We start from the raw sequence: 14333 nt of genomic DNA on the forward strand, positions 1-14333 counted from the left end.
TCCAGATTGATTATCATAAAAAGAACCGTTGGCATTTCTCAGGGTGACCCAGTTTTATCCCATTATAAAATTAACTCAATTTCTGTGGCCATAATTAAATAACACAGAGTACTGATATTGGGTGTTGGAAAGAGTGTGGGCTTTCGCGTCAGGTAGTCATGGGTTTGAATCCTGATTCTGCCAAGTAGATGTGTTTGTGCTGGCTTGGACAAAGTGTTTATTTTTTCTGTGAATTCTATATTTTCTCTGTAAAATTGGGTTAATAAGATCTGCTTCCCTCAAGGATGATAGAAGCCGATATACATAAAATCCCTTTTCCTTGCAAAAGATGCTGTTTCTATTTCATCACGACAGAAAATGATGGCTAAAGTTAGTATCACTGGTTCCTTTTGAAAATTAAGAACAAAGACAAAAAAGTAACCGAGGATTCAATTCTGGCTCATCGTCCCCCGCCCCCACATATGTCAGAGTGGAACTCTGCTCCACGGCTCCACTAACTGATGTGTTCTCAGAACTAGATCTTCAGACTGTGCTTCTGACGTTCCTCTGCATGAACTTGAGCTCCAGCTCGTTGGCCAGCTGCCAAGTGCTTAGCTGCTTACAAAGTAACCACATTGTTCTTGTTAGCCGCCATTGACTCAGCTCCAACTCAAGGTGTCTCCATACCACTGTGACCCCAAGTTTTCATTTTCTGATATTTAGAAGTAGTGCACCTAAACGTTCTTTCAGGGTGGACTTGAATGGCCAACCGTTAGTTAATAGCTGAGAGCTTAGCTAAGGATGCCATGCCAGAAGAAGTTTGGGTTGTTTGTACTTTACTTCTTTTTAAGATTCTACATAGTGGTTTTTCCCATTGATTCCTGACTCATGCCTTGGGTACTTCTTGAGTGTAGATTCAGTGTCAGAATCCAGTTGGATTACATTTGTCTCCAGTGAGCAGCCATGTTGGCTTTTTAGAAGACCTGCTAACCACCAGAAAGGCAGAGTGTAGAGGGTAAAGAGGAATGTATAGGTTTAAAGGGCAGCCTCTTACCAGATTACATTCTTTCTTTCTGCTTATCATTATCACTCCATTTTTGGTCCTTTCCAAATCTTATGTACTACCTACTGCTTGCAGTTGCTTAGCAGAACAATTATGTTGGATCAGGGTTGTAGTTGGTCTTCTGCATAAATTTTCCTTTGTAGCATCTTGTCAAAGATACTTATGATTTCCTTATAGTAATAAATATTCGGCACTGACCAAATGATTTATATTCATGTTGTTCTTTGGCATTTTCAGCCTTACTGAAAATGACTATCATCTTCCCCTTTCAGTAACATGGCCAACCATCTTCATTCATCCACTCATTTTCTTGAATTTGCAATCTTTTATGTGTGTAAGCTACACATTCTGCTTCTTCATGTCAACCAGACTGTACCATGGACAAAAAAGATCAAAATAGGAAGCGATTGCTTCTCGACATGCCATCTATCTGTGTCTGCACACTTCTGAAGGTGATGTTTTCATCTCTTCCATCAATAATTCCACAGGCTGTGATTTCTTGTTGGTGGTGTTTCAGTGCCATCGAGTCAGCTCCATCTCATAGTGACCGTGCACACAGCAGTCCAGAACACTGCGCGGCCCTGCAGTCTCACCGTTGTTCCTAAACCTGCGCCATGGAAGCATCCACTGTGTCCATCTCTTTTGTTGAGGGCCTTCCTCTTTTTTGCCGACCTTCCATTTTACCAAACATGATATCCTTCTTCAGCGACTGGTCTCTCCTGAAGGTGTGTCTAAAGTATGTGACAAGAAATCTTGCCATTCTTGCCTCTGGGAATATTCTGATCTTAATTCTTCACATACAGATCAGCTTATCCTTTTGGGAGTCCATGGTATTTTCAATAATCTTCTCTAGCACCACAATTCAAATGCATTGATTCTCCTATGGTCTTCCTTAGTCAATGTCCGATTTTCACATTCATATGAGGCAATGGACAATACCATGGCTTGGGTCATGTGTATCTTAGTCCTCATTGATGCTCTTGGATACTTGAAAGAGGTCTGGTGCAGCAGATTGACCCAATACAATAATGTCTTTTAATCTCTTGACTGTCACTTCCATATGCATTGTTTGTCCATTCAAGTAAGACAAAGCCTTTGACAACATCGACCTTTCCTCCACTTACCGTGATGTTACCTATTGGTCCACTTGTGAGGATTTTGGTTTTTGGTCTTCTTTACATTGCTTTGCAATCCACACTGAAGGCCCCAATCCTTGATTTTCATTAGCAAGTGCTTCAATTCCTCCACACTTTCAGTAAGCAAGGTTGTGTCATTTACATACAACAGGTTGTTAATAAGCTTTCTTTCAATCCTAAAGTCACACTCTTCTTCATATCATCCAGTTTATCTGATGATTTGCTTAGCATACAGATTGAGCAAGTATGGTGAGAGGATACAACTCTGATACACACCTTTCCTGATTTCATACCATCCAGTATTCCCTTGCTCTGTTTGCAAAACTGCCTCCTGATCCACGTATAAATTCTGAATGTGCACAATGAAGTGTTATGGAAATTCCATTCTTCTCATGGTTATCCACAGTTTATTCTGGTCTACACAGTCTAATGTCTTTGCAGTCATTGAGACACAAGTAAATATATTTCGAGTATTTTCTGCTTTTGACAAAGATCCATCTGACATCAGCAACGATATCCTTTGTTCCATGTCCTCTTTTGAATCCAGACTGAATCTCTGAGCTCCCTGCTAATGTACTACTGTAACTGCTGTTGGATGATCTTAAGCAAAATTTTACTTGCAAACAATGTCAGATATGACTCCATAGATCGAACATTCTATTGGGTCACATTTCTGAGGAATGAGCACAAATATTCTCTTCCCGTTAGTTGACTAGTGGCTGTCTTCCAGATTTTCTGGCATAAAAGAAATGATTGCCTCCAGCTTTCTGAAACATTCAAGTGGCCATCCCATCAATTCCAGGGGCCTCGTTTTTGGTAATGCATTCAGTGCAGTTTGAACTTCTTCCTTCAGCAGGGTTGGTTCTTGCTCATATGCTACCTCCTGAAATCGTGGACTGTCAACTAGTTCTTTTTAGTACAATGACACTATGTATTCTTTCCATCTTCTCTTAATACTTCCTGTATTATTCAATGTCTTGCCTACAGAATCTTTCAAGAATGCAACTCAAGACTTGAATTTTTTCTTCAGTTTTCTCAGTTTCAGATAGGCTGAGCATTCTAATTCTAGGTCCTTGTGCATCTTGTTATAATATTTGTTTTTTTTTTTGAGCTGCCCTTTGAAACTTCCTACTTAGATTCCTTACTTCATCCTTTCTCCCATTTGCTTTAGCTACGATTAAGAGCAAGTTTCAGAGTCTTGTGACATCCACTTTAATCTTTCCTTTCTTTCCTGTCTTTTAATTACGTTTTTTCCTCTTCAGGAATGATGGTCTTGATGTCCTCTCACATCTCACCAGGTCTTCTGTGATTATGCTCAATATATCACGTCTGCTCTTGAGAGGTTCTTGAAATTCAGGTGACATTGACTCAAGTTCATATTTCCGTTTCTGTGGACTCGGCTTAATTTTCTTCAGTTTCTCCTGGGTTTACATAGAATTAATTGATGGTCTGTTCCACAGTCTGCCCCTTGTCTGGTTTTAGCTGCTGTTTCTGAGCTGCTCCATTGTGTCTTCCCGCAGATGGAGTCAATTTGATTTCTGTGTGTTCTGTGCAGGGAAGTCCATGTGTAACTCATATCTCTAGAGATCTCCTTATGAGGCTATGTCATACAAATTAATTGTCCTTAGATTAGGGTTAGCATAAAGACCAAAATCCAATTCATATATCTATAGTTTATATATGTCTCTGATTAACTTTAAAGGCACCATTATCATTTTATAATACAGAAGATTATAAATAATCTCTTTGGGCCATAAAGTAATTGTATGAAAGTATCATTAATTTAGCTAATAGCATAGAATTTAAAACACTGTCGAGAAAAGAAATTTTACAAGTATAGTTTTGGTTCAGATTGCAATGTATTAATTGGCGACTTGTACAGGTAAAACTCAATAGTCTGGAAGCCATTCATACATACAATGAGGGTTGGGTACAGGGCAAAATTTCTAACAGTACTCATTTTGAAAGGCACAGCTCTGCCTACCAGACTCATATATGTCATAAGAAAGCCAGGAGAGCATTAAAGTAGTAAATATATGGCTGTCCCGGGCCCCTGTTCACTGGGCAGCCCCAAAGCAAGAGATCGACCTGAAAGTCCACCAACCTCCACGTACATAACCTTAGATTAAAGTCATAAGTTTCTTCTCACACTAGGATAGCCCAGATTTAGGACTAAGTGGTATCTCAATTCATTAAATCTATACAGGTGAGTTTGTGGTAAAGCCCAGTTCATGTAGTAGGGTTTCCGCTTTGAATACTGGTGTGGTCTCTGAAGGGTGTTGTGTGCCTTGAAAGGACAGAGTCTAAAGTCCCAATAATCTACAAATTACAGTGTGGGTTCCCTAGGGCTGGATATAAACTGGGTTAAAAGTGTCCAATTAGGAACATTAGGATCAGGTCGAATCTCCCCTTGGGTTCTATATGAGAATTGTTAAGCTTTTTTTTTTCATACAGGAAGTTGATACACCTGGTTTACCCACCAACAGAAATGCAGAAATGTAATTGCCTTCTCAGAGACATACCTGCCCCCCCCCGCTCCCCCCCACCCCCATGAATTGACTTTCTAGGGAAGTTCGCTTGTCACTCTGGTAGGAATGCCTGTTGATTTGGGGTAATCTTAGCAGTGTTTTATGACAATATCTAAATTGTCTTCTACCTCCCTTCTTATCTCAAGAAGCTGGCCCTAGCTGACATGAGTTCTCTGCTGAAGTTGTTTTTAAGATGTGCATATAAATGGGCTGACATATGGCTCATGGGTACCAGGCAGACTATGTACTCCGTTGCTTCAAAGACAGGATTAGAAGATTACATGGCCTGAGAGTTCAAAGGCTGCCTTTGTTTGTGTTTATCCTTGTAGCTGTGGACTTAAATAATATTTGTTCTTTTGTGATTGACTAACCAACATCATGGTTTCCAGGTCCATCCATGACATGAGGTATTTCATGGTTTCATTGCTGTTTTTGAGAGACGCATAATATTCCATTGTGTGCATGTATTATTTTTCTTTATGAATTCTTCTACTGATGGGTATTTGGGCTATTTCAACATCTTGCTATTATGAACTTCACCACAATAAACATGGGAGAGCATATGTCTGTGTTTAATTTCTTATTTCTTTAATGTGAGAAATACCTTTGCTTAGCATATGTTCAAAGGTATTTCTAAATTGTGGTAGTTACATAATCTGGTGTCAATTTGGGACATGAGAAAATTAATAGTGAAGGGGTGGACCCCAGTCTGTCAATTGGGTCAGAGCCAATGAGGCCTCTGTGTAGGCATGACCTTCCCCTGAGGATTCAGGGGAAACTCTGGGATTTCTTCCTTGGAGATGGAAGATACTGTCTCACTCACTACTTTACTCTCAGGGAGAGTTCTACTGACAAGACACATGGAACGATGCTAATGCCCTGAGATGGAGAAGTCCCAGGGACTTAATCTGATGCAGCCAGACCCCTGAAGCCGGAGAAACCTTGTAAAGACCCCTGTCAGTGTTAAGATGCTTACAATTCCACTGGATCCAAAGACTTTCTACTCACTGGCCTGTGATTATCTTCATTCGGTGTCATTGCACATGTTTTGTGAGTCTGAAGAGGACTTTATGGATTGGCATTGGACACATGGGCTAATATCAGACTTATGGGCTTGCACTGGACTGGGTTGGGATGCCTTCTTTAAATAAAACTCTCTTATACACATATGAGTTTCTATGGATTTGTTTCTCGAGTCTAGCTGGACTAACACATAAGGCATACGGTATTTCTGTTACTAGTTGTTTTAGGTAGTGCCAATTGTTTCCCACAATGATTGTACATATTTACAAGCAGCCACAGGCTTGTGACCTTCCTCATTCTGTATCATTGTATGTGTCTGTGTGAGTCTGAAGAGGGACTTATGGACTAGTACTGGACTTATGGACTTGAGTTGAACGGGGCTGGCATGCTTGCTTGATAAGTAATTATTTCTTGATATAAAGCTCTTTCTGCGACACATATGCATGTCACTGCATTCTTTTCTGTGGTCGCCCTAACCCACTTACCCAGTCATTTAAAAAGAATACGCTGCTCATTCTCCAGGTGTTTGTCTATTTTCCTGTTTTTGCTAGTGTTGTTTATAGCTTTTTTACATGGTCGTCTGGGAAAATGGATCGAAAGATCTCAATGTTTTTAAATTTGTCGAGTCTTTCTTTGTCACATGTAATTTATTCTAGATTGCATATCGTTTAAGTTGGAGAAGAATGTGTACCATGCTGCTGTTGGGTGGAGTGCTTTGTATTTGTCTAGGAATTCAAACTGGTTGATTGTGTTGTTTAGTTCTGTTTCTTTATGGAGCGTTTTACTTGATCTGTCTTTCCTTGTAAATGATATGTTAAAGTCTTTTTTTTTGTTGGTCAAGCTGCTTATGTCTGTTTTCAACCACGTGAGAATTTGATTGATATACTGTTAGGGTATTTCATTGGATATGTATATATATGTTTATTATGGCTATATGCTCCCAATTTGCTGTCTTTTGATTGTTATATACTGTTCATTCTTGTCTCCCATAATGTTATTTGTCTTGAAGTCTATTTTATCAGAGATTAATGTTGTCACTCTTGCCTTTTCTTTTTTTGAGATGTCAGCAAGCTAACTTTATTCTACAGACCATGGGAACTCCATGAATGTTTTCAAAATCACTTTTGTTTTTTCATCAAGTTTTTTTTTTTTGTGTATTACAGAAAACTGAAAAGAAAAGAGCAAAAATTAAAGAACACAAAAGGCATCTCGAATCATTTTGATGATTTGATATAGTTTGACATGTCTTTCTACATCTTATGCATGCATAAAAACGACTGAGCATACAAATTTAGGTGGCTGAGGTCACACAGAATGGTTTCAAGCATTTTTTTTCACACACATCATGAACATTTACCAATCAAAGTCCCAAAACATCTTAGACACAGAAGTATTAATCCACTCTTGCCTTCTTATGGTTGTTACTCTTGCTAGATATTTTTTGCCATCTTTTGATTTTTAGTCTATTTTTGTCTTTGAGTTAAAGGTGTTTCTCCTACAGGCAGTATATAGATGGGTCTTGTTTTCTTATCTGCTACTCTGGTTTTCGATAAGTGAACCTGTGGGTTCGTTGCTGCCATTTTGATGGTTATGTTTGCTTTCTTCGCTCTTTTGATCTTTGTTCCTCCTCCCTGTCTGTGTTGCTTGAGTCCTGCTTGCATGCCATTGGCCTCCGGGGGGTGCTGTTTGATGCTCGCAGGTTTGCTGTTGTTTTGATGCTTTTTCAATAGCGATCTGATTAAAAGTTTTCGTAATGCTACTTCTGGTTTTAGAAATTATTTTAGTTTCTACTTGTCTTGAAATACTTGTATTTATTTATGTATCCCTTGTATTTGATGGATAACTTTGTTGGATATAGGATTATTGGCTGACAGGTTTTTTCTTTCAGAAGTTTATGTATGTCACACCATTGTCCTCTTGACTGTAATTTCTACTGCGAAAGCTGGGCTTATCCTTATCTTTCCCCTGTGTAGTTGACCTATATTTTCTCTAGTTGGCTCCAGAATTCTCATCTTTTCTTCAAAAATTAAGTTTGACTATGACATATCAGGATATTTTCCTTTCCTATTAGGGGTTTTCTCAGATTCTTGAATAATTATTTTCGCCACCTTTGTGATGTTTGGGAAATTTTCTTCTATGATTTCTTGTGCTATTTCTCTGTAGATTTTTTTGGTTTATTTCTTCTTGTTCTAAATCCCAATGATACATAGGCTGTTTCTCTTAACAGTATCCCACATCATTCCCAGGATTTATTCAGACTCCTTCACCGTTTGTTGTTGTTGCTCTAGTGATTGTCTTTAAGCTCAATGATTCATTTTTCTTCCATGCTATTCCTCAGGTCTCTTCATCATATTGATCCACATTTTCTTTCTCATAAAAATTTGTATATATTATTTTATTTCAATACATAGAAAGTTGCCATGGAATTATTTTATTCTATTTTTTCTCTTGAAAATGCTTTGCTTTGATTACAGGTAAACAAGCAGCCATCTAGCTCACAAGCAACAAAGCCCACATGGAAGAAGCATACCAGCCTGTGTGACCACGAGGTGTAGAAGGGACCCAGTATTAGACATCAAAGAACAAAAAATTATATCAGTGGGTGCCCACCTTCCTGATTTGATCACTGAAGATAAATATGTGCATAAGCAAATGCGGTGAGGAAAGCTGATGGTGCCTGGCTATCAAAAGATATAGCGTCTGGGGTCTTAAAGGCTTGAAGATAAACAAGCAGCCATCTAGTTCAGAAGCAACAAAGCCCACATGGAAGAAGCACACCAGCCTGTGTGACCACGAGGTGTCAAAGGGATCAGTTATCAGGCATCAAAGAAAAAAATCATATCATTGTAAATGAGGGTGAGTGCAGAGTGGTGACCCTAAGCCCATCAGGGAACTGGACACTCCCTTACAGAAGGTTGGCAGGCAGGAGATGAGCCAGTCAGAGTGAAGGTTAGTAGCAATGACACATATAACTTACCTCTAGTTCTTAAATGCTTCCTCCCCCCACTATGATGATCCCAATTCTACCTTACAAATCTGGCTAGACAAGAGGATGTACACTGGTACAGACAGGAACTGGAAACACAGGGGATTCAGGACAGATGATCCCTTCAGGACCAGTGGTGAGAGTGGTAATACCAGGAGGGTAGAGGGGAGGGGAGGGTGGAAAGGGGGAACTGGTTAGAAGGATCTACATGTGACCTCCTCTCTGGGGGACAGACAACAGAAAAGCGGGTGAAGGGAGACGTCAGACAGTCTAAGATATGATAAAATAATAATAATTTATAAATTACCAAGAGTTCATGAGGGACAGTGAGCGGGGAGGGAGGAGGAAAGGTGTGGAGCTGATATCAAGGGCTCAGGTGGAGGGCAGGTGTTTTGAGAGTGATGATAGCGGCAGGTGGGCGGGTGTGTTTGACAAGGTGGATGTATGTATGGAATGTGATGGGAGTTGTACGATCCTCCAATGAAATGATTTAATAATAATAATAATAAAAAAGAAAATGCTTTGCTTTAAAAAATGTTTTATTAGGGGTTCATACAGCTCTTATCACAATACATACATACATCAGTTGTATAAAGCACATCTGTGTATTCATTGCCCTCATCATTTTCAAAGCATCTGCTCTCCACTTAAGCCCTTGGCATCAGGTCCTCTTTATTTCCCCTCCTTCCCTGCTCCCCTCTCCCTCATGAGCCCTTGATAATTTATAAATTATTTTGTCATATCTTGCCCTGTCCGGCATCTCCCTTCACCCCCTTTTCTGCTGTCCACTCCCCAGGGAGGAGGTCACATGTAGATCCTTGTAATTGGTTCCCTCTTTCCAACCCACTCTCCCTCTACCCTCCCAGTATCGCCCCTCCCATCCCTGGTCCTGAATGTATCATCCGCCCTGGATTCCCTGTGCCTCCAAGCCCATATTTTTGCAGAATTTTTCCTCATTAACTATTGAAATCTAAATTCTTAATGTTGTAATTTCTGGAACACACTGCATTTTATCCAGAAGACAAATTAAAATTTTAATTTAATTTTAGGAAAATTTTCTTTAATCACATCATTGAATAGAAATTTGTTTCCCTTTAAAAAGGAAAACAAAGGAGTTGTTCCTTTGTGGATCCCAACTATGAATAGAAGGATCGTCTTTGCTTTCCTCAATCACTATTATTTCTCTAAATGCTATCTCTTTTTTCTTATGCATCTGAGGTGATTATGTTGGAAATAATTGCATTTCCAGTGGTACTTGCTGAATTCTGGGTCCACTGAATTCTACTTCTGGAGTCTAAACTTAGTTTGTTTGAACCCTCAATTCTTTATCACTGACACACTACTTTCATGTGATTTTAATGCTTCATCATTTGTTTTTACTGACTTAGTGCTGGTATTAGACAAGATGTTTTCTCTACTTCTTGAGTTACATTTTATTATTTTACTACTTTAGTCTTTTGAAATAACCTCTCTTACTTGAAAGTTTTTCTATTTCACAGGATTTTGCTCTTGTTTGAGTAGTTTTCGCTAGATATTAAATTTCTCTAGCTATTAAATTTTAAATAGAATGAGTGACTTCTTCATTCTCTTTCCACATTATTTTGTACTCTCCTACAGAAAGTTGAGGAAATATGAGAAAGCAAAAGAGGAGAGGGACAGAAGAGGAAGTTCAGTCCTTGTCCTTGTTAGAATAACTGAGCTCTGTTCTTTTTCCTGAAGATGTCCTGCACTTTCACATTACTCCTCATTTGGGAGGAAAAGCAGAACTCTTCTTTAAGAGAAAGCCCAAACCATTTCTAAAACACATTCCCTTCTTTAATGGCTGAAGAAAAGTATTATGAGAAAGATATCCAATATTCTCCACTTGGAGTAATAAAAATTATCATGATTTTAACTTTCAATAATGTGAAGTATGATAGATTTTCATGAGTTTTATTATTGAGTTCTGCTGTGACTTTTTTGGTTTCTTTTCCTGGCGGAATGATATAAATTTTTAAAAATTAAAAAAATGTATGAGGTCATCGCCGAAGCTGGTTAGTGGAACATTGTGGAGGCTTTGCCTTGGCGGTGCACAGGGGACAGTCACAGATTCCGTTCATTCCTGCGGACGTGCCACCGTGTGGCGTCGCAGTGTCTTCCTACCACAGGAAAAGCTTATTTTTCTGCCCTTTAAATCTTGCCTATAGACTCAGTGAAAATTACTTACCAGTTGTATAGCACTTTGTAAACCATCTTCCCATAAGAAAATGACCTGCATACATTTAAAATATTTTAGTAGGCACATCTGTACTTTTCTGAAAGAAACGTTGAGGGAATCAAAAGGACACTTCTGAGATTTTCTAACTGTGGTAGTTCTATTTCAGTCATATGTGCTTCCAATTTCACGTGGACATAAAACATGAGTACTATAATGCAAATCCTCTTTTTTTCCTCTTGTGCCTATCTTTTCTCTTATGTTGAATTTTATTCAGAAAGGTATTAACCATCCACCAAAGAATTTACAATGAATTTATTTTGGTCTTTCAATATGGGAAATCTCAACACAAATCCTACAAAGGGGCCACAGGAAATAATGGCAAACAAATGCTTGGGAGCAAATAATTATTGAACTCAGCAGAATGTCACATTTGTTTTCAGCCACAAAGGCTCAAGGATCTTATAATGGGCTTTGTTGGAAAAGATCTGAAGGCTTTCATGTCACAGGGCCTGGAAGGTTGATAATTTTGACCCTTTGCCAGGCTGACCAATCCAATTAAAAGGCAGCTTGGCTGCAGGCACACTTTGCATTTTGGTGCTGGTAGAAGGGGTCTTGAACTTGGTTCTACCTGCCTCCCAAACTATGTGGATTAATTCCAGGTTCATTTGCATACTTCATCCTCAATTACTCAAGTAAAAATTCACATTATGACTTAGAAGTTGCACCCAAAATTAACAACTATAAATTGGTTTAGTAACAAAAAAGAGCCCACTACAATATTGAAATTATAGTTTGGATTTGAATCCACAATTCATTAGGTAGGCAACCTTTGAAAAATCTATTCTGAGCCTCAATTTTTTAACTTGTAATGTGAGAATGCTAGTACCCTATTTTCCAAAAGAAATTGCTATAAGTCACACGAATGGATGGTTTTGTAAGTACTTTGTACATTATAATGTAATATCTAATAAAATGTTACTGTACATCGAGATTTACCAGAGAAAGAGTTTCCTGGTTGACAAGACACTCTGAACTTTTTGCTTTCTTTTCTGGAAAATTCTTAAGCATTTTATTTTTTCTGGTATCTCCCCATCTATATATCCCTGGCCTATAACCATTTTCTGTATATCAGACCTATTTATCCAACTGGCTATAAACAAGTCAGTTCTCCTTACATGTCAGATCGACAAGTCAAAACTGGATTCCCTCACCCTATCTCCTGTATTCTTTTTATTGACTTTATATTCTTTCTATCGATAAATGTATCATCATATTCCCTACTGCCAAAGCCAGAGATATCGCATCGTCAAATAAGTTATTTTCCTTCATGTCTTATGAACATATAAGCATCACATTTTAAATGTTCCTCCTTAATAATATTATTAAGGTGTCTGGGTGGTATTGTGTGTTGAAAAATTGGACTGCTAATTTCAAAGTCAGCAGTTTGAAACTCCCAGCCACTCCACCAGAGAAAGATGAGACTTTATACTCCCATAAAGATTTGCATGTCTTAGAAACCCACCAGAGCAGTTCTGTTTTGTCCCATATGGTCACCATGAGTTGGAATGGAGTAGAAAGCAGTGAATGATGATATTAATACTTATTGGTATCATATACTAACTGATTACTTCCTACTTCCTAGATGTTTAAGATAACTAGAAAAATTTACCCTGAATAAGTATATTCAAGAATTCCTATTTAGAGTCCGTGCTTGTCAAATGTCTTCTTTCAGGTTTTGGACATCAAGTCACAAAAGAATACAACACTAAGCAAGACAAAAGCAAAGCAAAGCAGTCACAAAATCCAAATCTAAACAACAACAACAATAATGAAACAGGCACTTAGAAAGGAAATTAGGGGTTAAAAAACCCGAGTAGCTTATTTTTAAGGAAATCTATTGTGGGAATGCTCTTCTACCTGCACTTGCAACAGCGCAGCCCCTCTGAGCACCAGGCAGATGGGGATTATGAAACTGAACTTAATTCAGAATTAACTATCACTGCTAGTTTATCATTTTTATTCAATGAATTGTGTCTTCCTAAGTATGTGTGAGAACTTTAACTCCTACACTTGGATAGGAGCCCTTGTGCCATCACGAGTTATATGCTGGGCTGCCTACCCGGGGTTCCAATCCACCAGCTGCTCTGTGGGAGAAACGTGAGGATTTTTACTTCCAGCAAGCTACTTCCTCAGAACCCACAGGGTGGTTCTATTCTGTCCCATAGGGTTGCTATGAGCTGGAACCGGGAGGATACCTGTGGATATAATCCCACTTGGAAATTAGGTTTTTAAAAAATATTAATTAGGTTATTTGGTATAAGTTATGTCTTAAACCTAATAACTTCATTATTATTTTTTAAAAGCAGATTGGACACAAAAGCATTAACATACTGGGAAGATCGTCTGTAAGCCAAGGAACTAAGGAACACCCACGTAACAGACAAGGAAAGAATTGACATGGCTGAGATTCTGATTTGGACTTGAAGCCTCCAGAACTATGGGTAAACAAACGTTGTTCTTTTAAAATATCAATCTGTCATATTTGTATTATAGAAGCACTAGGACATGTAAAGATCATTAAAATCAATTCTTCTGACTACTTGTTGACTTATTTGGCCTCTGAGTTAATCATCCGCCGTTGTTAATTCTACTCTGTCCTGTAGGGTTACCATGAGTCAAACTGACTGGGTGGCAGTGAGTGAGTACGGTGGCCTTCAGTTCTTTTCAATTCATCATCTGCATCTCTTTGCTCAACAGTTAGTTTACTGATTTTAAACTAAAACAAAATTTAATTTTTATGAGAAATGTCAACTTTGAAAAGTAGGAAAATTTGTTGTTTCCGATGCAGGCCTGGAATGTCACCTTCTTCTTTAAGAACATTATTTCAGCTTCACCTCATGCTGAACGAGCTGTACTATCCCAAGATATCCTCCTGTGGCTCAAGTCAGCATGGCTAGCACGCCAGTTCAGCAAAACTTTTAAATCGGTGTTGTTCTGCAGGGGCAAGGGAAGCCTGAACCAAGCCATCATGTTTTCAATCAACTCATATGCCTGTGAAAGTTGGATCAGGAAGAGAAACAAAGAATCAGTGCCTTTGAAATACAGTGCTGGCAAAATTGAAGGTGCCATGGCCTGTCAAAAGAATAAACAAAGCTGTGCTGAAGAACTACCATCAGAAGGCTGCTTAGAGGTCAGGATGGTGAGAGTTCATCTCACGTACTTTGGACAAGCTATTAAGAGAGAACAGTCCCTGTACAAGGACATCATGATGGGTGAGGTGCAGGGACAACAAAAAAGAGAGAGACTCTCATCCTGATGGATTGACACAGTGGCTGCAACAACAACAAACAATTGAGAAGATGGTGGAGGACTGGGCAGTGGCTCCTTCAGTTGTGCATCCAGTTGCTGTGAGTTGGAATCA

Source organism: Tenrec ecaudatus, chromosome 3 (genome assembly GCF_050624435.1).
Source record: "Tenrec ecaudatus isolate mTenEca1 chromosome 3, mTenEca1.hap1, whole genome shotgun sequence".
Classification (NCBI taxonomy): domain Eukaryota; kingdom Metazoa; phylum Chordata; class Mammalia; order Afrosoricida; family Tenrecidae; genus Tenrec; species Tenrec ecaudatus.